Source organism: Myxine glutinosa, chromosome 7, assembly GCF_964187855.1.
Source record: "Myxine glutinosa chromosome 7, kmMyxGlut1.1, whole genome shotgun sequence".
Classification (NCBI taxonomy): Eukaryota; Metazoa; Chordata; class Myxini; order Myxiniformes; family Myxinidae; genus Myxine; species Myxine glutinosa.
The window spans coordinates 126,447,624-126,472,910 of NC_136267.1; the positions used below are offsets into that span (position 1 = coordinate 126,447,624).

The 25,287-nt window shown below is 44.7% G+C and overlaps 1 protein-coding gene across 14 annotated transcripts in view; it reads left to right on the top strand.

Moving 5' to 3' along the window:
* The window catches only part of MARCHF7 (membrane associated ring-CH-type finger 7), a 138,878-nt gene that overhangs the window by 44,202 nt on the left and 69,389 nt on the right, over positions 1-25,287 (top strand). Inside the window, exon 1 of one of the 14 annotated variants that reach the window (XM_068123179.2) lies at positions 19,380-19,457. The exons of the other annotated variants lie outside the window; for them this stretch is intronic. The gene's annotated coding sequence lies outside the window, so the exon portion shown is untranslated. Of the gene's footprint in view, positions 1-19,379; positions 19,458-25,287 lie in introns of those variants that run through there. 14 annotated transcript variants of the gene reach the window in all.

The window sequence follows — 25,287 nt, forward strand, 5'->3', positions numbered from 1 at the left end:
GTTTAATTCGGAGACCCCTTCATCCAGCGTAATGCGATGGTTTTCTCCTAGCACGCGCTCAATAACTACAACCATTTCAGGTGCCGGCTGTGTGAGGCCGGCCCGAGCGAGAAGTTTCTGCCACACTGGACACTCCACTTTTAAACTTCCTGTCCCAGTTGTACACCTGCTGCAGCGATAAACATGCGTCACCATATTGCATCTTCATTCTGCGATGAATTTCACTGGGATTCACACCCTCACTTCCCAAGAAATGGATGACAGAACCTTGCTCCTCCCTGGTGCATGCTTCTAAGGGAGCCTCTTTCTCTCTCTTTCTTTCCAGGATGACAGAATTAGGTCCAGGGTGACAGAGTTTATTCTTTCTCCATTCTTCATTCTGTTTTTTTCCCTCTTTCTTTCCTTCTTTGTATCCTTCACATATTTGTCGTTTTTATTTTGAGCATCTTTAGTCTTCCACTCTTTGTAACCTTCTTTCTTCTGAGTACTTCTTGGACTCTAATATTCCACCACCATGTTTTATGTTCCTTCTGAAGCCTGCCAGTGGATATATCACAAATATTTACCTCCGTTACTGAAGGGGGACAGACGTTATGTTTTTACGTTTGTCTGTTTGACTGTAAGCAGGATATATAAAATAGTTACGGACAGATTCGGATGTAATTTGGTGGACAGATTGGGTGTTTGACAAGAACAAATTTATTCGATTAAGGTGACTATCCGGTTTTGGAACCGATAATTTTTTCAAGTCATTCTTCATCATTGAGAGGTGGGGCCAAAAATGATATATAGCATGATATTTCAAAAGGTTGTGAATGGATAATAAAATTTGGTGGATGCGTTGGGCAGTTGACGAGAACAATCTGATTAGGTTTTGGTTAAGGTCCGGATGCACATCCGGCCTATCGGTGGGATACAAAACGTAAACTGTTCAGTCTAGACTCTAGTGGATGTATGCGCTCTACCTAGTTCTGTTTTAGTACCGGATGCCTTCATCCAAGCATTTTAAATTTGAGTCTACATTATATCTACACTACATGACCAAAAGTATGTGGACACTCCTAGTTGGTGGATTTGACTTTCAGCCATGCCAATTGCTGACAGGTATATATAATCAAGCACACAGCCATGCAATCTCCATAGACAAACATTGGCAGTAGAATGGGCCGTACTAAAGAGCTCAATGACTTTCAACGTGGCACCGTCATAGGATTCCACCTTTCCAACAAGTCAGTCCGTCAAATTTCAGCCCTGCTAGAGCTGTCCCCGTCAACTGTAAGTGCTGTTATTGTGAAGTGGAAACGTTTAGGAGCAACCACAGCTCAGCTGTGAAGTGGTAGGCCACACAAGCTTGCAGAACGGGACCGCCGAGTGCTGAAGCATGTAAAAATCATCTGTCCTCGGTTTCAACACTTGCTACCGAGTTCCAAACTGCCTCTGGAAGCAACATCAGCACACCAGCTGTTCGTCGGGAGCTTCATGAAATGGGTTTCCATGGCCGAGCAGCCGCACACAAGCCTAACATCACCAAGCGCAATGCGAGCAGCTGCACACGTTGGCTGGAGTGGTGTAAAGCTTGCCACCATTGGACTCTGGAGCAGTGGAAACTTGTTCTCTGGAGTGATGAATCACGCTTCACCATCCGGTAGTTCGAAGGACGAATCTGAGTTTTGCGGATGCCAGGAGAACACTACCTGCCCGAATGCATAGTGCCAACTGTAAAGTTTGGTGGAGGAGGAATTTGGGGAAGGCCCTTTACTGTTTCAGCATGACAAGACCTCCATGCACAAAGTGTGGTCCATACATAAATGGTTTGTCGAGATTGGTGTGGAAGAACTTGACTGGCCTGCACAGAGCCCTGACCTCAATCTCATCGAACACATTTGGGATGAATTGGAACGCCGACTGTGACCCAGGCCTAATCGCCCAGCGTCAGTGCCTGATCTCACTAATGCTCTTGTAGCTGACTGGAAGCAAATCCCCACAGCAATGTTCCAACATCTCATGGAAAGCCTTCCCAGAAGAGTGGAGGCTGTTATAACAGCAAAGGGAGGTGGGAGGGCAGAGGGGGGAACCAACTCCACATTAATGCCCATGATTTTGGAATGAGATGTGTGTTGTTTGGGTGTCCACATACTTTTGGTCATGTAGTGTATAATCTTTATAAATTGCAAACTTCATCATTTTTCAGATCATCTTGAAAACTCTATCTTCTTTTCATATCTTTGAGCTTTCAAACTTTTATGCATGGATTTCGCCTCAGACATGACAGGGATGTCATCTAGAATCCTAGATGGTGACTGTTGTTCCTCCTGCACAAACGATGTTTTGTAACAGTCAACTTGCTGCCTTCATCTGGATCTTTTGGCACACGATGCTATTTTTGTACCTTAAGGCCTGAGTTTGCTTTTGTGGCCACCCATAAGCCTTTGGGTAAAGGGCAAAAAGGCCGAGTGTTCGCCCTGTGTCCCTCCTGGCTATTCTGACAGTCGACTGGTGGTTTGTACACACTGCTCCTCATCTCCGTTCATTGCAGCTCTATTTACATATCTGCTTTATCCTACATCATTCACTTATGTTCCTTCTGAACACTGCATTTCCTCTTTGTATACACTGCAAATATTTTGAATATCTACTGCCTTTGTGACGTCTTCACTGTCTTGCACCTCCACTGTTTTGGGCCATGAAGTTTTCCCTCCCAATCCTCACTCCTTTCTTTTCCTCATCTTGCTGTTTCCTTAAAATCTCCCTCCAACATTGTTCTGTGAATTTAAATGCGCACAAAGGTTTTTATTGTAATCGCTTTAATTGCTTACTTATTTATTTTCTCATTTGGTACCTTGTGGTATAGGTTTTTGATCCAAAGGCTAAGGGTACGAATCCTGAAAGAAATATGGTTGGTGTCAAGTAGGACCATCTATCCGGCTGTACAAACCATCTCCAAAACTCATGATGCCAGTTTTAAAATGTTCATCCTTAATCTGTTGCTTATTATATTAATTGTATGGTACGATCTGTATTTCCACAAATTAATAAAAATTTATAATACCTGAAGGTCTTCACATCCATCAGACCTGACTGACCAGTAGCTTCTGGAATAAATTACTTAAAAGTCATGCTGTCTTACCTTAATACTATAAAACGGTATACACGACATTTGTGGAGATTATTTATGGTGATTTATTTTGGGGAAACAACCTGATTGTCATTGTTAATTTCAAACAATTTTGCATTTTTTCCATGCAAACATTATGGATCAACATGCTTCACTGTCCTGGTAGTAAGCTACTGGTTGGGTGAGAAAACAGCATGGGTTGGAATATAAATATAATGGCATAAACAGATGTATTTGAGCGTTTTCAAAGCCATTTTAATGGAGCAAATCATTTTGATGCTAAATAGCTCAGAATTTGGATGATGCATCCAAATGATGGCATACATAACACACCACTGCATTAATTTGAAAACAGAATGTCATGTTTTTTGAAATCAACACTTAATTATTTTTTAATTGTGAAAACACTTGCATTTAAAGTGGATTTTCACTTAAACTCTTCAGAATTAGAATTTCTACAGCTTAACTTACATGCAAGCTAGGCACAAAGTGAATATGAACTGTGTGGACACAGTTCTTAGGAGTGCACTGGAAACGATTGTGGGATAAAAAGAACTGGGGAGGGATATGGGATGACTTGGCATTGTGGTGCACTGCTTACTTTTGAAGCTTTGGATGGAAGAGAGCAATTCCACAAACTGGAGAAGATTCAAGATTCAATACTTTATTACCACAATACCACATCAACTTGACAGTTGTTAGGAATTTGAGGTGGTGTGCTCTTAAAGACAAAAAAGACATACATTAATGGGGCATGGAAAACCTCCAAACATTCAGTGGTTGTTGTATACATTATAAAGTGCAAAAAAAAAAAAATACTGTTGCGGATCTCAACGTCGGCCCCTTTTCCCCTTAAGAAGGGGGGATTAATCCCCTTGTCCGCGACTGACCGACGTGAGTCCTGGGGGTCCCAACACTCCTTCCGGTCGGGAGCAGCCAGGGTATTTGGTCTACGAAAAGTCCCAAGGACCTGAGTGCCATCCCTGACCGCGAAGCAGGGGAGGGACTCCTGCTCGAACCCCGGTTTTAGATGGTCTAGTTGCCGAGCGGTTTTTAGCAACCCGAAGTTCGAGTCATTAGCATTCATTAACCCGATTCCGAAACGTTGGCCAAAATCGCGCCACAGGTATTCAATGTGGAAAAGACAAGGACGAACGGATGTGAAGGAAAGAAGGCAAGGTAGGAAGAACAGGATTTATTAATTATTTACACACAACTAAAGGAAGAAAAGCAATCAAAGTAATATACAGGGAAATGGAAGGATCAGAAGGACACAGAGCAATTTCTAGCTTATCTATACAGTCTTACTTATACCGCAGACAACATAAAGGACGGACGACAATCAGACTTACACGGGGAATGATGATAGGGATGACAGGAGGTTCGTTCCTCCAGCGAGGTTGTGTCCCGACCCACGACTCTCTCTCTCTCTGTCGGTAGTGCTGGGATTCTCCTCTCCAGCCTCGAACCCAGCTCCTTCAACACGCACCCAGCTCTCGTACCCGTTCAGCAGCACGTTCTCTTCTCGTATGTCCTTTCCTCGTACCAGTTCAGCAGCACGTTCTCTCTCGTGTCCTCCGGTATCTCCTTTGGTTTCTCTCAAGCGGGGGTGAGACACGGTCACACACCTGACCACCGCACATCTTGGCACACACTCGTCGTTCGCACACCTCACCAACACACCTCTTCGCGCCCACTCCTCGGTCACATCCTCTGTGACAACCACGGGTGTGCTCTCCTCCGCACACCCAATCATGTGCTTCACTACCAACTCAAGTGTGCATTCCCACACGCGCTCGACCATTCCAGGTGTGCATCCTTCCATTCCAGGTGTGCATCCAATCTCACCTGCTACAACCTACTCGTGCTCTGTGTCGCTTTGTCACTCTCACCACCGCACTCGGTCGCGCATTCACCCTTACTCTCGACAGCGCACTCTGTTATCATGCACCCGTCCGTTACACACCTTTCTCGTGCATCCTCTTGTGCACACTCTCCCGTTACGTCCTCCGTAACACTCACCGCAGGTGTGCACTCTTCTGTTACATCCCCTGTAACACTCCCCATCACGCGTTTCAAGGTGCCCCCCCGCACCCGCGCCAACACCAACTCACTCTCGACAGCACACACACTCCTCGGCGCGCACTTTTTCCTCACACACACACCTCTGTTCCACACCTTTCTCATGCACCTGTCGCACTCTCTCCCAGTACATACTCAGTACCACTCATGGGGGTGCATCCTTGCACACACCCGATCACAGCCGCACACGCTGGCTCACCAATACCCCTCTCACTCCCCATAGTCAGACCTCCTTGCACACCTCTTTCCATACACTCCGGATCAGTCATACACCTCACCATTGGTCCCTCACGAACACCCAGGTCTAAACCAACACCCAAGCTGACTGAATCTCCCCTCACACCATATACATTTCCGAGTTTATCGCCACTCACCTCGGCACCTCGTCTTCGCTCCTCCTCCGCCACCTGCAAACTCTTTATTTGGTTAGTAAGCACGTCATCACGATTTGAGCACAGACCTTGCACATATTCCATCACCTCCTCCTTTATCTCCCTCTTAGTTTCCCTCCGTCTCTTCTTAATTTCACTCACCCCCTCTTCCACTTCCTCTAACTTTTGCTTTACCTCTTTCATTTCCCGGTGCGCCCCCTCAATTTCTTCCTCTAATGCCACCTTGGTCGTCTCTATGTGCGTCCTTGCTTCCCGTTCTTTCATCTCCATTGCTTCTGTTACCTCGTCCAACCTCTTTGTCAACCCCTCATGTACCATCTGACATTCCCTCTTCGTCGCTACGAGTTCTTTTTTTAATCTCTTTATGTGTCGCCTTCAACCCCACAATTACTGCAGTGTTCTTCTCCACTTGCTCCCCTAATTCCTTTTGTCCCACCGTCAGCTGTTCTACTCCCCTCGTCAGATCCTCTATTCCCCCCTGTAACCGAGCCGTACTATTTCTCACCTCTTTCTCCAGACGCTCCTCACCTCGCTTTACCTCTTCGTGTACCCCCGCGACCTCCTCACCCACACCTCGTCTGATCTCCTCCCCCATTTCTCCCATCTCTTTGGTAGATGCTGCCCTCATCTGTTCCAAATCGTTCCTCTGGGCATCCAATTTCGTTTCCAACCCGATTTTCACCTCCTCTATCTGATCTCCCATTTGTTTAATTTCCTGGGCGGATTGCTCCCCTATTTCCCTCAATTTGCCTTCCATTGTGTTTTCTAACCCCGTTAACCCATTCTTCACCTCTTTCATCCCGTTGTCTAACCCCTCAAATTTGTTGACTAAATCCTCAAATTTAGTCTAAACCCTCAAATTTGTTGTCTAAACCCTCAAATTTGGCTTCTAGCCCCCCGATTTGACTTCCCACGTCCGTTTTTAATCCCCCGATTTGATTTTCTAATTGCTCCCCCATTCTGTTTTCCAATCCTACAATTTGATTTCCCATTGGAAGGGAAGTGGTGTGAGAATGGTGAAGGGTAGGCAGGGACAGAAATACAAGTTTGTGTGGCAAGGGTGCCCGGAGGGCGTGAATGGTGTTGGTGTCCTGTTTTCTGAGGAGTTTGTAGACAGTGTGGTGAGTGTGACTAGAGTGAGTGATAGTTTGATGATGGTGAAAATGATGATTGGAAAGCTCTTGGTGAACGTCATCTCGGGATATGCTCCGCAGGTTGGTCGAAGCGATGAAAAGAAGGACAAGTTCTGGTGTGCGATAGAGAAGCTGATGGAAAACGTGAAAGATGAAGAAGTTGTTGTTGTGGTGGGAGGAGACCTAAATGGACATGTGGGAAGGAGTATGGATGGTTTTGAGGGAGTTCATGGGTGTTACGGATATGGTGTGAGAAATGGAGAAGGTGAAAGGATTTTGGAGTTTGCTGATGGAGCTGATTTGTTGATTTGTAATACTCAGTTCCAGAAAGAGGATAATAAGCTTGTTACATACACGTCAGGTGGGTCGACGACAACCGTTGACTACCTGATGGTGCGTAGGCGAGATAGGGGGCACCTCCGGGACACAAAGGTGATCCCGGGGGAGGAGGCTGTTTCACAGCACCACTTGGTTGTCTGCGACATAAGGGTGAAAGGTGCGAGGAGAGCTCGGCGGGTGAAGTACCAACCAAGAATGAAGGTGTGGAGGTTGAAAGAGGTGACAGTAAGGGAGGCATTAAAAGAGAGGCTGAGTAGGATAGAGGATGATGTGGTTGAGCTTGAAAGTGGTTGGATGTCAATGAAAGCTAGTCTGTTGGGAGCCGTTGGTGAGGTATGTGGATGGACAAAAGGACAACCGAGGCACTCGGAAACATGGTGGTGGGATGATGAAGTTGGAAAGAGGATTGATGAGAAGAGGAAGAAGTTCAAGGAGTGGCAGAAGGCGAAGGGTACGGGAGCAGAAACAACAGAGGATGAAAGTTATAAGGCAGCCAGGAAGGCTGCAAAGAAAGAGGTAGCAAAGGCGCAGGAGGCATGTAGGAAAATGTTCGGAGAACGCTTGGATTCGGAAGAGGGTCAGAAGGCAGTATTCAGGATTGCAAAGCAGATAGCGAAAGAGAGGTGTGACGTGATGGGGGTGAGTTGCTTGAAGGATGAAGTGGGACAAATCGTTGTCGACCCAGATGGAATTAAAGGAAGATGGAAAAGATATATGGAAATGCTGTTGAATACAGAGAATGAATGGGATGGCAACATAGAGAGTAACCCAGTTTTAGGACCGGCAGAGAAGATAACTGAGAAGGAAGTTGAGGAAGCGATAAAAGCAATGAAGAGTGGAAAAGCGGGAGGGCCGACGGGAGTTGTGGGAGATATGTTGAAGGCAGCAGGAAGTTGGGGTGTGAAGAGAATGACAGAGATCTGTAATCTGGTGGTGAAAGAAGGCCGCATTCCAGTGGATTGGGAACTGAGTACACTCGTCCCTCTATACAAGGGGAAAGGTGACCCTCTGGAGTGTGGCTCGTACCGAGCGATAAAGTTATTGGAGCATGGAATGAAGGTATTGGAAAGGGTGTTGGAGAGGAGGATAAGGAAGAAACTGAAGATCGACGAAATGCAGTTTGGATTTATGCCAGGAAGAGGAACGACAGATGCGCTTTACATTGTGAGGCAGTTGCAGGAAAAGTACATGGAGAAGAGGAAGAGTTGTTTTTTGGGTTTGTTGATCTGGAGAAAGCATTCGATAGGGTTCCACGCAAAGTATTGACATGGGCATTGAGGAAGTTAGGAGTGGAGGAATGGTTGATCAGAGTAGTGATGGCAATGTACAAAAGAGCGCGCACAGCTGTAAGGACGAAGGACGGGAACAGTGGTGAGTTTGAGGTGAAGGTGGGAGTGCATCAGGGGTCGGTACTAAGTCCACTACTATTTGTAGCTGTGATGGAGGTGCTGGCTCAGAACGTAAAGGAGGGTTTACCGTGGGAGTTGTTGTATGCAGATGATCTGGTGTTGATTGTGGAAAGTATGGATGGACTGAAGGAAAAGATGAACAAGTGGAAGGAATGTATGGAGACAAAAGGTCTGAAGGTGAATATCGGAAAGACGAAGGTGATGGCAAGTGGTAAAGCATGTGGTGAGGTGGAAAGAACTGGGAAGTGGCCGTGTGCTGTGTGCAGGAAGGGTGTCGGAGTGAACTCCATTCAATGTACAATGTGCGCTGAGTGGGTTCATCAAAAATGTAGTGGTCTGAGAGGGTCATTTACCAGTGTGGCAGCTACATTCAAATGTAAGGTGTGCACAGAGGGAGCTGCAGATGGAGGAAATGTTGAGTTGGATCTTGGAGACGGCGTGAAGCTGGAAGGTGTGAAGACATTTTGCTACCTCGGTGACATGCTGAATGGAGAAGGTGGATCAGACTCGGCAACGGTTGCTCGAGTGAGATGTGCATGGAAGAAGTTTCGGGAACTGAGTGGCGTGCTGATGAGGAGAGTGTCGCTGAAGCTGAAGGGAAAGGTGTATGCTGCATGTGTGAGAAGTGTTATGATTTATGGGAGCGAGACATGGGTAATGAACGTAGAGCAGCAACGAAGGCTGGAAAGGGTGGAAATGCGAATGGTTCGATGGATGTGCGGAGTATCGTTGAGAGAGAGGAAGACAAATGATGAATTGCGAAAGATGATGGGAATATTGCCTGTGATTGATGCTGTGAAGAGGAACAGGCTGAGATGGTTTGGTCATGTGTTGAGGAAGGATGAAAGTGACTGGTTGAGAAGAGTGATGGAAATTGATGTAGAGGGAAGTAGAGGACGGGGAAGACCGAGAAAGACTTAGCTAAAGATGGTGGAAGAAGAAATGCGGCCAAGGGGGTTAACAAGGAGAGATGCAGAAAATAGGGCAAAATGGAGAAGATTGTCATGGGGACCGCAAGGCTAACCCCCGCTCTAGCAGGGAAAATGGCCTTAAAATGCATGTTGTTGGTGTTGTATTCGCTCACCCTGAGCCCTCGTTTCTTCCTTTTGGGTGTCTATTTTACTTTCTAATCGCTCACCCATCCTTAGCATGAGGGCCTCCATGTGCACCATGAAGAGGTTAAAATTCACCGGCGCCGCGGGCGCGGCTGCCACAACCACGTGCGAGCCGCCATTTTGTGTGCCCGAAACCTTGTGCGCGAGGGCGCCATCTTGTGCACCTGAAGCCTCTGCCACCACATCCTCATTGCTTTCCTCCTCCATTATTACTCCCACCTCCTCCATGGGGTCCTGGGTTGATTCTAACCCCTCTTTTAACTCTCCTCCCGGCACCCGCTCGCCTTGATCATCCATGGCACGATTTTAAATTTGGATGTTAAAAAAAATTTTTTTTTTTTTACCACTCGTCATTTGAGTGCGCTAAGTGCACTTCAGGTCCGAATCTCGCTCCTGACACCAATTGTTGCGGATCTCAACGTCGGCCCCTTTTCCCCTAAAGAAGGGGGGATTAATCCCCTTGTCCGCGACTGACCGACGTGAGTCCTGGGGGTCCCAACGCTCCTTCCGGTCGGGAGCAGCCAGGGTATTTGGTCTACGAAAAGTCCCAAGGACCTGAGTGCCACTCCTGACCGCGAAGCAGGGGAGGGACTCCCGCTCGAACCCCGGTTTTAGATGGTCTAGTTGCCAAGCGGTTTTTAGCATCCCGAAGTTCGAGTCATTAGCATTCACTAACCCGATTCCGAAACGTTGGCCAAAATCGCGCCACAGGTAATCAATGTGGAAAAGACAAGGACGAACGGATGTGAAGGAAAGAAGGCAAGGTAGGAAGAACAGGATTTATTAATTATTTACACACAACTAAAGGAAGAAAAGCAATCAAAGTAATATACAGGGAAATGGAAGGATCAGAAGGACACAGAGCAATTTCTAGCTTATCTATGCAGTCTTACTTATAGCCCAGACAACATAATAGGACGGACGACAATCAGACTTACACGGGGAATGATGATAGGGATGGCAGGAGGTTCGTTCCTCCAGCGAGGTTGTGTCCCGACCCACGACTCTCTTTCTCTTTCTCTTTCTCTTTCTCTTTCTCTTTCTCTTTCTCTTTCTCTTTCTCTTTTTCTCTTTCTCTTTCTCTTTTTCTCTTTCTCTTTCTCTTTCTCTTTCTCTTTCTCTTTCTCTTTCTCTTTTCTCTTTCTCTTTCTCTCTCTTTTTCTCTTTCTCTTCTCTTTTTCTCTTTCTCTTTCTCTTTCTCTTTCTCTTTCTCTTTCTCTTTCTCTTTCTCTTTCTCTCTCTTTTTCTCTTTCTCTTTCTCTTTTTCTCTTTCTCTTTCTCTTTTTCCTCTTTCTCTTTCTCTTTCTCTTTCTCTCTCTAGCATTTACTTTAGCTACAGGCCATTTTAAAGGGCCACAGACACAGAAAATCATGTTTGGTTTAATTAATAGATATTGCTTCACTTAACACTTAATCGTCCTTTTTTTGAATAAATATCACTCGATTGGCCCCCGCCACCCAAAAAACGGCGATTTGATTGCTCATGTGACTGGCTTCATCATCGAGGGAATTATTGTTGCTGCTGGTAGTTTTTAATAATGATTTTGACTATCAGAAGAATCTTGGTCAGGCAGTTATCATTGCGTGCTGAGAAACCTTTCCCTCGATTACGTCACACAGGTCACATCATGAATGAACATCACGATTTTAGGGGTGGGACTCCACTACCAGCTAAAAACTACCAGCAGCAACAAAAATTCCCTTGATGACGTAACCAGTCACATGAGCAATCAAATCGCCGTTTTTTGGGTGGAGGGGGCCAATCGAGTGATATTTATTCAAAAAAAAGGACGATTAAGTGTTAAGTGAAGCAATATCTATTAATTAAACCAAACATGATTTTCTGTGTCTGTGGCCCTTTAAAATGGCCTGTAGCTAAAGTGCCAAGTGCACTATAAGCTCATGAGTAGTTTATAGTTATAGGAGTGGTACTGTGCATTCAGAATGCGGATGGCAATAGCATAGGTGCCGTTCCTGAACCTAGAGGTTCTGACCTTGAGGGCTCTGAGTCTTTTCCCTGAGGGTAGTAGTTCGAACAGGGGGTTGGCTGGATGAAAAGCGTCCCTTAGGATATTCAGGCCAACCCACTGCATTCGGGACTCGTGGATATAGGAGAGAAAGGGCAGGTCAGTTCCAATGAATTTGGAGGCTGTAGGTATGACTTTGTCCAGCTCCTTTTTTTCCTGGGCCATGATACTGCTGAACCAAACAGTTATTGAGAAGGTAAGTGTGGATTCGATGACAGTGCGATAACACTGGAGCATGCCCTCCCTTGACACCCTGAACTTCCTGAGTTTCCTCAGAAAGAATAGTCTCTGGTGGGCCCTTTTTATGATAGAGATTGTGTTATCCTTCCACTTCAGAGGAGGAGATGGTGCCGAGAAACTTAAAATTGCACACCTGCTCTGTTGATGACCAGAGGCGAAAGCTCCATCCCGTCCCTCCTGAAGTCCACAACCATCTCTTTGGTTTTTGTAATGGACAGCTGAAGATTGTTGTTGTGACACCAGTTGACCATGAGGGAGATTTTGGCATGGTAGGCTGATTCATCACCAGAGGAGATGAGGCCCACAACTGTCGTGTCATCTGCAAACTTGAACATTCTGACAGGCAGTCATTTGTATACATAAGAGTACAGGAGAGGAGACAGCACACATCCTTGAGGTGCTCCTGTGCTAATACTTAGGGGTTTAAAGTATCTGTTTTTGATTTTAACCACCTGAGTTCTATTCTGTAAGAAGTCAAGGACCCAAAGGGCCAGAGATTGATTAACATATAGGTTGAGGAGGCAGTCAAACAATCTAGAAGGCAGAATACAGTTGAAATCAGAGCTATAATCAACAAACAGAACATGTGCATAGGTAGCAGGAGCCTCAAGGTGTTGCTGGATGTTATGTAGGCGAAGGGAGACGGCATCATCAACAGACCTACCAGCTCTGTATGCGAACTGGTAGGGGTCCAATACAACATTAGACAGGTGGTTACATATCAGCCACTCAAATACCTTCATAATGGCAGAGGTCAGTGCAACAGGCCTATAATCATTGAAACAGCACACATTGGATTTCTTAGGTATAGAGATTAGCACTGCAAATTTGAAACATACAGAAACCTTACAGAGCCTCAGAGACCAGTTGAAAATGTCAGTTAAGACAGGCACCATCTCGTTAGTACACTCTTTCAGGGTGGATGTTGATACTAGATCAGGGCCAGCTGCTTTCCTACAGTTCTGTTTATGCAGCAGGGCTCTGACAGTGTGTTCCTGTATCACAAAGGGAGGGTCCAGGTGGTCCACTGCTGAAAGCTCCCTCTGGGGGGGGGGGGGGGGGGGGGCGGGTGCAGGTACATCAAAGTGGCAATAAAAATCATTAAGGCTGTCAGGAAGACTAATGTCATTGCTGGGAGGAGCTACAGACCTCGGTTTGTAGTCCGTGAGCTCCTGCAGGCCATGCTACACTCCTCTGCTGTCCTTAGCATGGAGCTTGGATTGAAAAGGGGAACAAAAGAGTGAATGTGTGTATTTGGCCTGCTTTTTGGAGTTTAACCAAGGTGTTGATGGGAGAATGTCTGCATCATGGAGTAGGAACTGTGGAGGGTTGGAGCTTAAAAATAAATAAATAGAATCGGTGGCCACCTGCATGTTTGCAATTTGAGAGCAACAGGTCTTGTGCTTCTGCTGCACTGTGGGAGATGCCAATAATATTGATCTTTGGATTACACAGAATCCATGAGAGACTAATGTAAAGAGGAGAGGTGTGAGACTGATGTAAAGAGGAGAGGTGGATCCCATTGCTGTGTGTAAGAGTGCCTTCCCCAAAACCTACCAGGCACGTAGCAAGGTTGGGAAATTTTGTCACGCCCAAGGACCGTGAACGACATGCAATCAGAAAATTACCAGCTCCCCAGCCAATTGGCAAGGGTGCGTGAGCCTCGCGTGATGTCCACGTTGCCCAATCTACACACATTGTGAGGGTCTGGTCCAACTGCGCGAGGACCAAATAAAAGACAGGACACTGGATGGGCTTGGTGTTTCAAAAGCCTCTCTGCTTGTGCCCTTGCCATTGCATGGTGGTGCCTGCCCTGCTGCACCACGGTTCCTGCCTGTTCCTTGGTGGTTGTGTTGCGCAGCGAGCATCTTTGCATACATACAGGGTGCTGTGATGATGCCAAACTCTCCCACCTTGTGGTGAGCATTGCTACACAGGGCAGGTTCCATTTTCTCTCTCCCTCTCTCTCCTTCACCCTCTCTCGTTCCTCTTTCCCTCTATAGGTCCTCTTTCCCTCTCTGGTACCTCGTTTCCCTCTGGTACCTCGTTTCCCTCTCTGGTACCTCGTTCCCCTCTCTGGTACCTCGTTTCCCTCTCTGGTACCTCGTTTCCCTCTCTGGTACCTCGTTTCCCTCTCTGGTACCTCGTTTCCCTCTCTGGTACCTCGTTTCCCTCTCTGGTACCTCGTTTCCCTCTCTGGTACCTCGTTTCCCTCTCTGGTACCTCGTTTCCCTCTCTGGTACCTCGTTTCCCTCTCTGGTACCTCGTTTCCCTCTCTGGTACCTCGTTTCCCTCTCTGGTACCTCGTTTCCCTCTCTGGTACCTCGTTTCCCTCTCTGGTACCTCGTTTCCCTCTCTGGTATCTCGTTTCCCTCTCTGGTACCTCGTTTCCCTCTCTGGTACCTCGTTTCCCTCTCTGGTACCTCGTTTCCCTCTCTGGTACCTCGTTTCCCTCTGGTATCTCGTTTCCCTCTGGTATCTCGTTTCCCTCTCTGGTATCTCGTTTCCCTCTCTGGTATCTCGTTTCCCTCTCTGGTATCTCGTTTCCCTCTCTGGTATCTCGTTTCCCTCTCTGGTATCTCGTTTCCCTCTCTGGTATCTCGTTTCCCTCTCTGGTACCTCGTTTCCCTCTCTGGTATCTCGTTTCCCTCTCTGGTATCTCGTTTCCCTCTCTGGTATCTCGTTTCCCTCTCTGGTATCTCGTTTCCCTCTCTGGTATCTCGTTTCCCTCTCTGGTATCTCGTTTCCCTCTCTGGTATCTCGTTTCCCTCTCTGGTATCTCGTTTCCCTCTCTGGTATCTCGTTTCCCTCTCTGGTATCTCGTTTCCCTCTCTGGTATCTCGTTTCCCTCTCTGGTATCTCGTTTCCCTCTCTGGTATCTCGTTTCCCTCTCTGGTATCTCGTTTCCCTCTCTGGTATCTCGTTTCCCTCTCTGGTATCTCGTTTCCCTCTCTGGTACCTCGTTTCCCTCTCTGGTACCTCGTTTCCCTCTCTGGTACTTCGTTTCCCTCTCTGGTGCCTCTCTACCTCTTTCCCTTGGGTGGCATAACCAGTCTTGAAGCAGCATGTTTAGTGACTTCCGACGATGGTGGCGCTGAATTGGAAGGGTTATTGTTGGTGCTTCCATTACGGTTGAACAGCATTGTCCATAGCTCAATGGAGTACTGACTGGTCTCTGCTATGGGCTGGTTCCCCAGCTTCACATCAGTCTCGCTTGGATTTTCTGGAATTGAAAGCTCTTAAAATTATTGGAATGTCCCGTGGTGAGGCTAAAGCACAATATATATTGCTCTCACTTCACAGGCAGGTCGGTGGTCTCTGCTTTCAACTGTCCATTTTCCAACATTGCCTCTAATCTCTGTATTCTCCAACCCTCCCCAGCAACTCCAGGATGTATGTGTTCTAGTTACCCCCTTCTGGTTTCCTTTCCAAAATCCAAGTTTATTGCACACCTCGAGTATTTATTACTTGCAAAATCGAAGATTTTTTTCAAGTATATTGGTCGGTTGCGTTTGTGGTTCTGTCTGTTTGTTACTATACCGGCAAGTATGTTGATCTGTTCGTTTGTCTGTCTGTCTTTGCAGCACGACGTCTACACCGTTGCACGTAGAATCGCCAAGCTTTGCACACATATTGGTCTTGCCCAGGAATAGACTGTGCCAAATTGATGACGTCATCGGTCATGTGGTTCGGCCGCCATCTTGGAAAAACCGAAAAACTTTGCACCTCTTTATCTCCGAAAGTACTGAACAGAAAAAATTGAGACGTGACTCATTGTAAAGAACTCCATGGGGAATCAAATATGTTAATGATGACCATCGGTCACGTGGTTCGGCTGCCATATTTGTCCTAAAAGGCCGATTAAAAAAGTAAATTCCGGCAAGTCCTCGGTCTCTGACCGATTTTTCATTTGTCTGTTTGTCTGTCTGTCTCTGTTTGCAGCACGACGTCTACACCATTACACGTAGAATCGCCAAACTTTGCACACATATTGGTCTTGCCCGGGAAAAGACTGTGCCCAATTGATGACGTCATCGGTCACGTGGTTCGGCCGCCATCTTGGAAAAACTTTGCACCTCTATCTCCGAAAGTGCTGAACAGACAAAATTGAGACATGGCTCATTGTAAAGAACTCTCCACGGGGAATAAAACATGTTAATGATGTCATCGGTCAGGTGGTTTGGCCGCCATCTTGGAAAAACCGAAAAACTTAGCACCTCTGTATCTCGAAAAGTGCTGAATAGAAATAATTGAGACATGGCTCATTGTAAAGAACTCTCCATGGGGAATAAAATATTTTAATGATGACGTCATCAGTCACGTGGTTCGACAGCCATATTTGTCCGAAATGGCCGATAAAAAAGTACATTCCGGCAAGTCCTCGGTCTGACCGATTTTTCATTTGTCTGTTTGCATCACTACCTCTACACCGTTGCACGTAGAATCGCCAAACTTTGCACATGTATTTGTCTTGCCCTCTAATATACTGTGCCCAAATGATGACGTCATCGGTCTCGTGATTTGGCCGCCATCTTGGAAAAACCGAAAAACGTTGCACCTCAATATCTCCGAAAGTGCTGAACAGAAAAAATTGAGACATGTCTCATTGTAAAGAACTCTCGATGGGGAATAAAATATGTTAATGATGACGTCATCAGTCACGTAGTTCGGCCGCCATCTTGGAAAAACTTTGCACCTCCATATCTCCGAAAGTGCTGAATAGACAAAATTGAGACATGGCTCATTGTAAAGAACTCTCCATGGGGAATAAAATATGTTAATGATATCAGTCACGTGGTTCGGCCGCCATCTTGGAAAAATCGAAAAACTTTGCGCCTCCACATCTCCAATAGTCCTGAATAGAAAAATTGAGATGTGGCTCATTGTAAAGAACTCTCCATGGGGAATAAAATATGTTAATGATGACGTCATCGGTCACGTAGTTCGGCCGCCATATTTGTCCTAAATGGCCGATAAAAAAGTACATTCCGGCAAGTCCTCGGTCTCTGACCGATTTTTCATCTGTCTGTTTGTCACCCCTACAGGTCACAATTTTCAACCGATCTTCACGAAACTTCACCAAATGGTAGAGTTGGTCAAAAGCAAGAAGCCTATTGTTTTTGGGGTCAACAGGTCAACATAGGGCAAAGGTCACCAACTTTGCCAAATTTCTAAAATCCTCAATTTTCATCCGATTGACTTGAAATTTGAAGAGGACTTGCATATCTTGTCACTGAATTCAACCACCAAGTATATTTGAGGTCAACATAGGCCAAAAGGTCAACATAGGCCAGATTTCTAAAATCCTCAATTTTCATTTGATTGACTTGAAATTTCAAGATAACTTACATATCTGGTCACTGAATTCAACCAGCAAGTATTTTTGAGGTCAACATAGTCCAAAAGGTCAACATAGTCCAAAAGGTCAACATAGTCCAAAAGGTCAACATAGGCCAACAGGTCAACATAGGCCAAATTTCTAAAATCCTCAATTTTCATCCAATTGACTTGAAACTTAAAGATGACTTACATATCTGGTCACTGAATTCAACCGCAAATTATATTTTAGGTGAACATCGGCCAAAAGGTCAACATAGGCCGAATTTCTAAAATCACCAATTTTCATTTGATTGACTTAAAAATTGAACAGCATTTGCACATTGAGTCACTAAATAGGGAAACTAACTATTTTTGAGGTCAAAAGGTCGACTCAAGGTCAACCTTACAAAATCATTATTTTTCATCTGAAAAATCGTCACTTTTCTTCCTGTTGACCCGAGCTTTGATCAAGATTGTCAATTTTAATCTTGATGAAATGGCCAATTGCTGTATCAATGGAATTTTTTTTATTGGGGGTGGGTGGCCGATTTTGCAAGTATCGTGCTCCGCATGACGTCGTCTTGTTTATTACTTGCAAAATCAACGATTTTGCAAGTATATTGGTCGGTTGTGTTTGTGACTTTGTTTGTTTGTTTGTCACCGGCCTACAGGTCACAATTTTCAACTGATCTTCACCAAACTTCACCAAGTGGTAGAGTTGGTCAAATGCCAGAAGCCTATTGTTGTTGGGGTCAATAGGTCAAAAGGTCAACATAGGCCAAAGGTCACCAACTTTGCTAAATTTCTAAAATCCTCAATTTTCATCCGATTGACGACATTTGAAGACCACTTGCATATCTGGTCATTGAATTCAACCACCAATAATTTTTTAAGTCAACATAGGCCAAATGGTCAACATAGGCCAAATTTCTAAAATCCTCAATTTTCATCCAATTGACTTGAAATTTGGAGAGGACTTGCACATCTGGTCACTGAATTCAACCACCAAGTATTCTTGAGGTCAACATAGGCCAAAAGGTCAACATAGGCCAAATTTCTAAAATCCTCTATTTTCATCAAATTGACTTGAAAATTGAACAGCATTTGCACATTGAGTCACTAAATAGGGAAACTAACTATTTTTGCGGTCAAAAGGTCAAAGGTCAACTGAAGGTCAACCTTCCAAAATCATCATTTTTCATCTGAAAAATCGTCACTTTTCATCCTGTTGACCCGAGCTTTGATCAAGATTGTAAATTTTAAACTTCATGAAATGGACAATTTGCTGTATCATTGGAAAACTTTGGGGGGGGGGGGGCGTATTTTGCAAGTATCATGCTACGCATGACGTTTTCTTGTTTATTTATTTATTCTTCGCTTCTCCATTCCATGGTACCATCTTTCACAGGTTTTTCTGTCTTCATATTCCTTTCAGGACGTCAAGGAAACTGTGTCCTGCCATTTCCTCTCATCATCTATATTAACCCCTTTAACTCTTCTTAATTAACCCAACCATTTCCGTGTTGGTTTGTGTTTTCTCTCTCCCTCTCTACCTCTCTCCCTCCCTCTCAACTTCTCCAATTCGTTCATTCCCTTGATGTTTGTTCCACTTTTATTTCTACCTTGCTCTTCCATGAGCCTCACTCATCTATCTATAATTCCAGTAATCTCTGTCTGTCTGTACGTTTGTTTGTCTGTGACCGCTGTTTCTCGACAACCACGGGTCCGATATACTTTTAACTTGCCAGGTATATTGCTGGGGACCCGAGGATGTGCCTTTTCAAGGTTTCATATTAATCGGACAATTACTTACCGAGCTATGTCCAAAAAACGATTCAACCAATCAGAGAGCAGCGAACGATCGCGTGTGCCGAACGTGGCGGGCACACTCTGCCTCGGATGGCACATTTGAGAGCGTATTCATTTATTTCACGTTTGCAAACTATGTTGGCGTTAAACTATGTTTTACAACTAATAAAAACGAATTTGCGATTCATTCGCTTTCCTGCGCGTTTGTGCACGCGATGGCGATTTCTTTACCAAACTCCGGAAGCCGTTCGCTTTGGACCAAACCATTGCATGTAAATAGAGGGGGGGGATTGTCACCACTCGCAAGCCGTTCGCTTTGGACCAAACCATTTCATGTAAATAGAGGGGGGGGATATAATTTTAGATATAGATATAGTACGGGCATGCCCTAGTGTGATGAAAAGAGAAAAACGTCAAGATTACATAAACGTTCAAAACAAGAAAAGGAGGATTACGTCTTGGTGATTGGAGTAAGGGGTAAGGAAACAACTTTCGGTTAAACTCCTTACATTGTACGTCTTAAGGACATTTAAGCAAGTTCAGTTGTATCGATGGTCATTTTAACACTGATGCAAACCTAACTTGCGATATTTTTTTTGTTGTTGTGAATTGTACAAGATTGTTTTAAGGCAGCCTATAGTTTTGAGGCATGAAAAACCAAGAAAGGGGATGACTCAGGTGTGATGCAGATTCGTTTTTGTGTGTATTTGAGACAAACGTTTCTTCATATGAACATTGGTTCGTTTTTGTACATTAACATTGACATAAGATTTCCCTGGGCAGGACACCAATTTCTCCACTCTCCCCCCCCCCCCCCCCCCCCCCCCCCATTCAAATGTGATTGCGAAGTCACCAAACACTGGGGGCACAGATGTGTGATGGTTTCAACAATTACAGATGGGATGCTCACTTTTTTCCCCTTTTTTGTTGTACACTGAATCGAGGCTCATGAAAGAGCTAACATTTACTTCACAAACAAATGAACCAGACAAACAAAATGTGTATAAAAAGAGGGAGCGGAAGACAAGATGGGGTGAGAAGGGGAAGCACACAAACACAACATTTGAGAGCAGGGAGATGTGTGGGAGGGAGATGGCTTGGGGGGAGGAGGTGTGGGAAGGGGGGGAGGGGGGGAGTGGGAGAAGTACAAAACACAAGGACACCAAGGACTTCCAGGACAGAAGTTGGTATTTCAAAAAAGTGGAATTGGGGTGAAATTAGCAGGGGTAGAAAAGATCAAGGTTTTGGATGGGGGAAGATAAGAGATGGTGGTGAACAGCTGTTTTAAAGACCTGGAGGGTGGAGTGGGATTGAAGAGAGTGAGGGGGTTTGTTCCAGAGGCAGGAGAAAAGAGGAATGAAGGAGTGAAGGTGAGCAGAGAGTCTTGATTTTGGCAGTTTAACCATAAGAGGGTTGCAGGCAGATCTTGTGCGACCTGTAGGAATATTTGCGGGACAGAGCCCAGAGAGAGCTGGGGGGGCAAGGCCAGAGAGGAGTCGGTAGAAGACCTAAAGACCACCAACCTGCCTGCGGTGAGTGAGTGAGAGGCCCTTGGAGTTAGCTTCATCCCGGGAGATTACAATGATTCTGAATGCTTTGGTTTCAACAGCGTGAAGCCGAGCTAGGTGTGAGGCAGGAGCACCAGCCCAGAGGGGAGAGCAGTATTCCATTGAGCTGCGGATCAAAGCCTTGTATGTGGTGAGGAGCTCAGGTGTGTCAAGGAAGGACTTCGCACGACGGAGGATGCCCAGTCGGCGACTGGCTTTGGAGGCCAGATTTGAAATGTGGTTTTCCCAGGAAAGATCATGGCAAATAGTGAGACCCAAAAGCTTGAGTGACAGAACTTCTTGGAGAGGATTATTCAGAAAGTGGATGGGAGGGTTGTCCAGTCGGTCTTTTTGGAGAGACATCGTAAGAGTGTGAGATTTGTCAGGATTGAAAGACATGTTCCACTTGTTTGCCCAGTCTGATTTTGTCCAGGTCTGCAGAGTGAGGAGGCTGTAGACTGCCGATCTGAGGGATGAAGAATGGAGCGACAGTGAGTGGAGTCATCAGCAAAGAGATAGAGAGGATTTTCAAGAGTCATAGAGATCATTGATGAAGACCAGAAAAAGCACAGGGCCCAGAACACTGCCTTGGGGAACTCCAGCCTGAACAGGAAGAGGAGATGAGAGAAACCCATTCAGGGCCACACGTTGACTACGACTAGAGAGGAAGTCCGCCAGCCTTGCATGGAGATTTCCATGGATACCAAAAGAGGAGAGTTTGGTGAGCAGAGCTGGGTGCCAGACCGTATCGAAGGCATGTGATATGTCAAGGGAGACAGCTCTAATTTCCTGTTTGGCATTGAGGACCTCCATCCATTGTTGAGAAAGCAGAAGCAGCATGTCCAGAGTAGAGTAGAGTGACCAGACCAGGTCTGAAACCAAATTGATGATCAGAGATCAAGCAATTGGAGAGGAGGAAAGATTTCATATCTGAAGCAATGATGGATTCCATGGCTTTGCTGATAATTGGGAGAACTTACAGCAGCACTACTTACAGCACATGATGGAGCCCAAACTTCAAATTATTTTTGGTTTTTTGCATTATACTATGTATATTTGTGTACTGGTATTTGCATGCAAATACCGTGAAAACCAGTCATTCGCGGATTCGCAATTTGTGTAACCCCGCTACTCGAGGTTCTCCCCCCAAGTTTTCGTATACTGTCCCTACATTTGTGGCCCCCGTGCTCCAGCTACTCGTGGGTTTTGCTGGCAGAAACCATCCCACCATCCCCACCCACCCACAGACCCCTAACATTTTTGCTGGGTCAGACTATCGCAAACTATCAGCATGATGTAAAATAAAATGAAAATCTAACACGAGGACTATGATATCATTACGTTTTAAATTATCAATTTAAACAATGTCTATCTTTGTAAAAAGATATTGAATACTGTATCATCCTTCAAGCTTATACTCCGAGCAGTTAAAAGGGCAACTATTTCCAGGATCACGCTCTTGCGATCACGAAAGATCGAAGCAAAACAAACGTTTCGTTTTCGTTAAAATAAAATGACATGGCAAAAGTGTGAGCTAACCGTTTGGAATTGTTTAGAGTATTTTTTATTTCTAAGCATTTTTAAAATGAAACTCTAATTTTGTGCATTAGTGTTAAACTTTTGAAATTGTCCTTTATGAACCACTGGCCTCCATGAACTTGCTCTCCCTCTTTTTCCCCCATTGAAACAAAGTCTTTGTCTTGATCCATGAGGATTTAAACAATTGGTGGGAAGAGACACTCATTGGAGGTTTGCCATTGCCTTTAAACAGCAGCAACAAATGACACATCAATCCTGAGAATTAAATTAAGTGAAAAACAAATTTGAAACTAGATGCCGGCGATAATTCGCCTACTCTTAAAAGAAAGACATCTCACGATAATCTGGGAGGGTCTTTGAAAACCTCCACAGCCCCAACATTCACTGATTCGTGTTAGTTTTCAAGAACAAATCCTCTGTGAATACAACACAACATGCATTTTAAAGGCCATTTTCCCTGCTAGAGCGGGGGTTAGCCTTGCGGTCCCCATGACAATCTTCTCCATTTTGCCCTATTTTCTGCATCTCTCCTTGTTAACCCCCTTGCCCGCATTTCTTCTTCCACCATCTTTAGCCAAGTCTTTTTCGGTCTTCCCCGTCCTCTGCTTCCTTCTACATTCATTTCCATCACTCTTCTCAACCAGTCACTTTCATCCTTCCTCAACACATGACCAAACCATCTCAACCTGTTCCTCTTCACAGCATCAATCACAGGCTCTATTCCCATCATCTTTCGCAATTCATCATTTGTCTTCCTCTCTCTCAACGATACTCCACACATCCACCGAACCATTCGCATTTCCACCCTTTCCAACCTTCGTTGCTGCTCTACGTTCATTACCCATGTCTCGCTCCCATAAATCGTAACACTTCTCACACATGCAGCATACACCTTTCCCTTCAGCTTCAACGACACTCCCCTCATCATCAGCACACCACCCAGTTCCCGAAACTTCTTCCATGCACATCTCACTCGAGCAACCGTTGCCGAGTCTGATCCACCTTCTCCATTCAGCATGTCTCCGAGGTAGCAAAATGTTTTCACACCTTCCAGCTTCACGCCGTCTCCAAGATCCAACTCAACATTTCCTCCATCTGCAGCTCCCTCTGTGCACACCTTACATTTGAATGTAGCTGCCACACTGGTTAATGACCCTCTCAGACCACTACATTTTTGATGAACCCACTCAGCGCACATTGTACATTGAATGGAGTTCACTCCGACACCCTTCCTACACACAGCACAGGGCCACTTCCCAGTTCTTGTTTGTGGTTAATCATTTTTTTTCACGTTTAGATCACTCTGTAGACCACAGTTATTATTGGAAACTCCTGTAACTTCGCATATCAGAGTCCTATAGAGATACCCTTCAGCACACAAAATTTTGAAGGTCAAGGTCAAAGGTCAAGGTCACTTTGTGGTCAATCATGGAGGTCGACGAAACCCTTATTTTTTGAGTAACTTTGATCGGATCGTCTCCAAACTTCATGGGAATCTAGTATATGGTCCGGCGCTCAGCTGATTAGTTTTTGGTGGCGATCGGCCTTGACCTTCATGGTTAGCGCTGGAGGTCGAAAATTATTGACCCCAAGGTCAAATGTTGAAACCCTTATTTTTTGAGTAACTTTGATCGGATCGTCTCCAAACTTCATGGGAATCTAGTATATGGTCCGGCGCTCAGCTGATTAGTTTTTGGTGGCGATCGGCCTTGACCTTCATGGTTAGCGCTGGAGGTCGAAAATTATTGACCCCAAGGTCAAATGTTGAAATCGTAGGTACCATATCTTCGCATATCTTCGCATGTAACTTCGCATATCAGAGTCCTATAGAGATACCCTTCAGCACACAAAATTTTGAAGGTCAAGGTCAAAGGTCAAGGTCACTTTGTGGTCAATCATGGAGGTCGACGAAACCCTTATTTTTTGAGTAACTTTGATCGGATCGTCTCCAAACTTCATGGGAATCTAGTATATGGTCCGGCGCTCAGCTGATTAGTTTTTGGTGGCGATCGGCCTTGACCTTCATGGTTAGCGCTGGAGGTCGAAAATTATTGACCCCAAGGTCAAATGTTGAAATCCTTATTTTTTGAGTAACTTTGATCGGATCGTCTCCAAACTTCATGGGAATCTAGTATATGGTCCGGCGCTCAGCTGATTATTTTTTGGTGGCGATCGGCCTTGACCTTCATGGTTAGCGCTGGAGGTCGAAAATTATTGACCCCAAGGTCAAATTTTGAAATCGTAGGTACCATATCGAGTAATACCTCATATGAATGCCCTTGATGAGTGCTTCCCAGATCTGTAAACAGTTTGATGCTATGACGTCATTTGATGACGTCATGACGAAAAAACGGAATTTTCATGAAAAAATTATTTCCTCAGTTCTCATCAAAATCTTTCAATATTTCATGTGCGTTGGTCATGAAGACATACTATTCACCATACGAAATTATTAAGGTCAAGGTCAAATGGCAAGATACGGTTCACCCTGTGGGTGACATATGTTCATTTGTTTTTTGATTAATCAATTAATTGATGAGTTATTTAATTATAAGCGATTAATGAAGTACTTATACATTTCCTTTCTCTTCTGGCCATTATCTCAGGCAGCTTTTGAGTTAGGAAGCTGATATTTGGACATTCCAATGACCAAGTGATTTGGCTGTAAAATATATTTTTGATTTATTGATTAATCAATTAATTGATTAGTTATTTAATTATTAGACATTAATTAAGTACTTATACATTTCCTTTCTCTTCTGGCCATTAATCTCAGGCACCTTTTGAGTTGTGAAGCTGATATTTGGACAGGCCAATGACCAAGTGATTTGGCTGCAAAGGCTATTTTTGATTTATTGATTAATTAATGAATTAATTAATCGATTAATTATTTAATTATTCGATTAATGACTAAAGTTTTTTGTTTTTTTTAAAGTTACTGATTCTGATGAAATGTAGGTGGTTTATGTGTTCTATAGCCAATTGATTAATTATTTTTTTCATGATGATTATTTATTTGTTTTCATTATTCTTTTTTTTTTTTTTTTTTTTTTTGAAAGTTACTGATTCTGATGAAATGTAGTATAGGTGGTTTATGTGTTCTATAGCCAATTGATTAATTATTTTTTTCATGATTATTATTTATTTGTTTTCATTATTCATTATTTATTTATTTTCTCATCTGGGCAATATCTCAGGCACCTTTTGAACTCGGAAGCTGA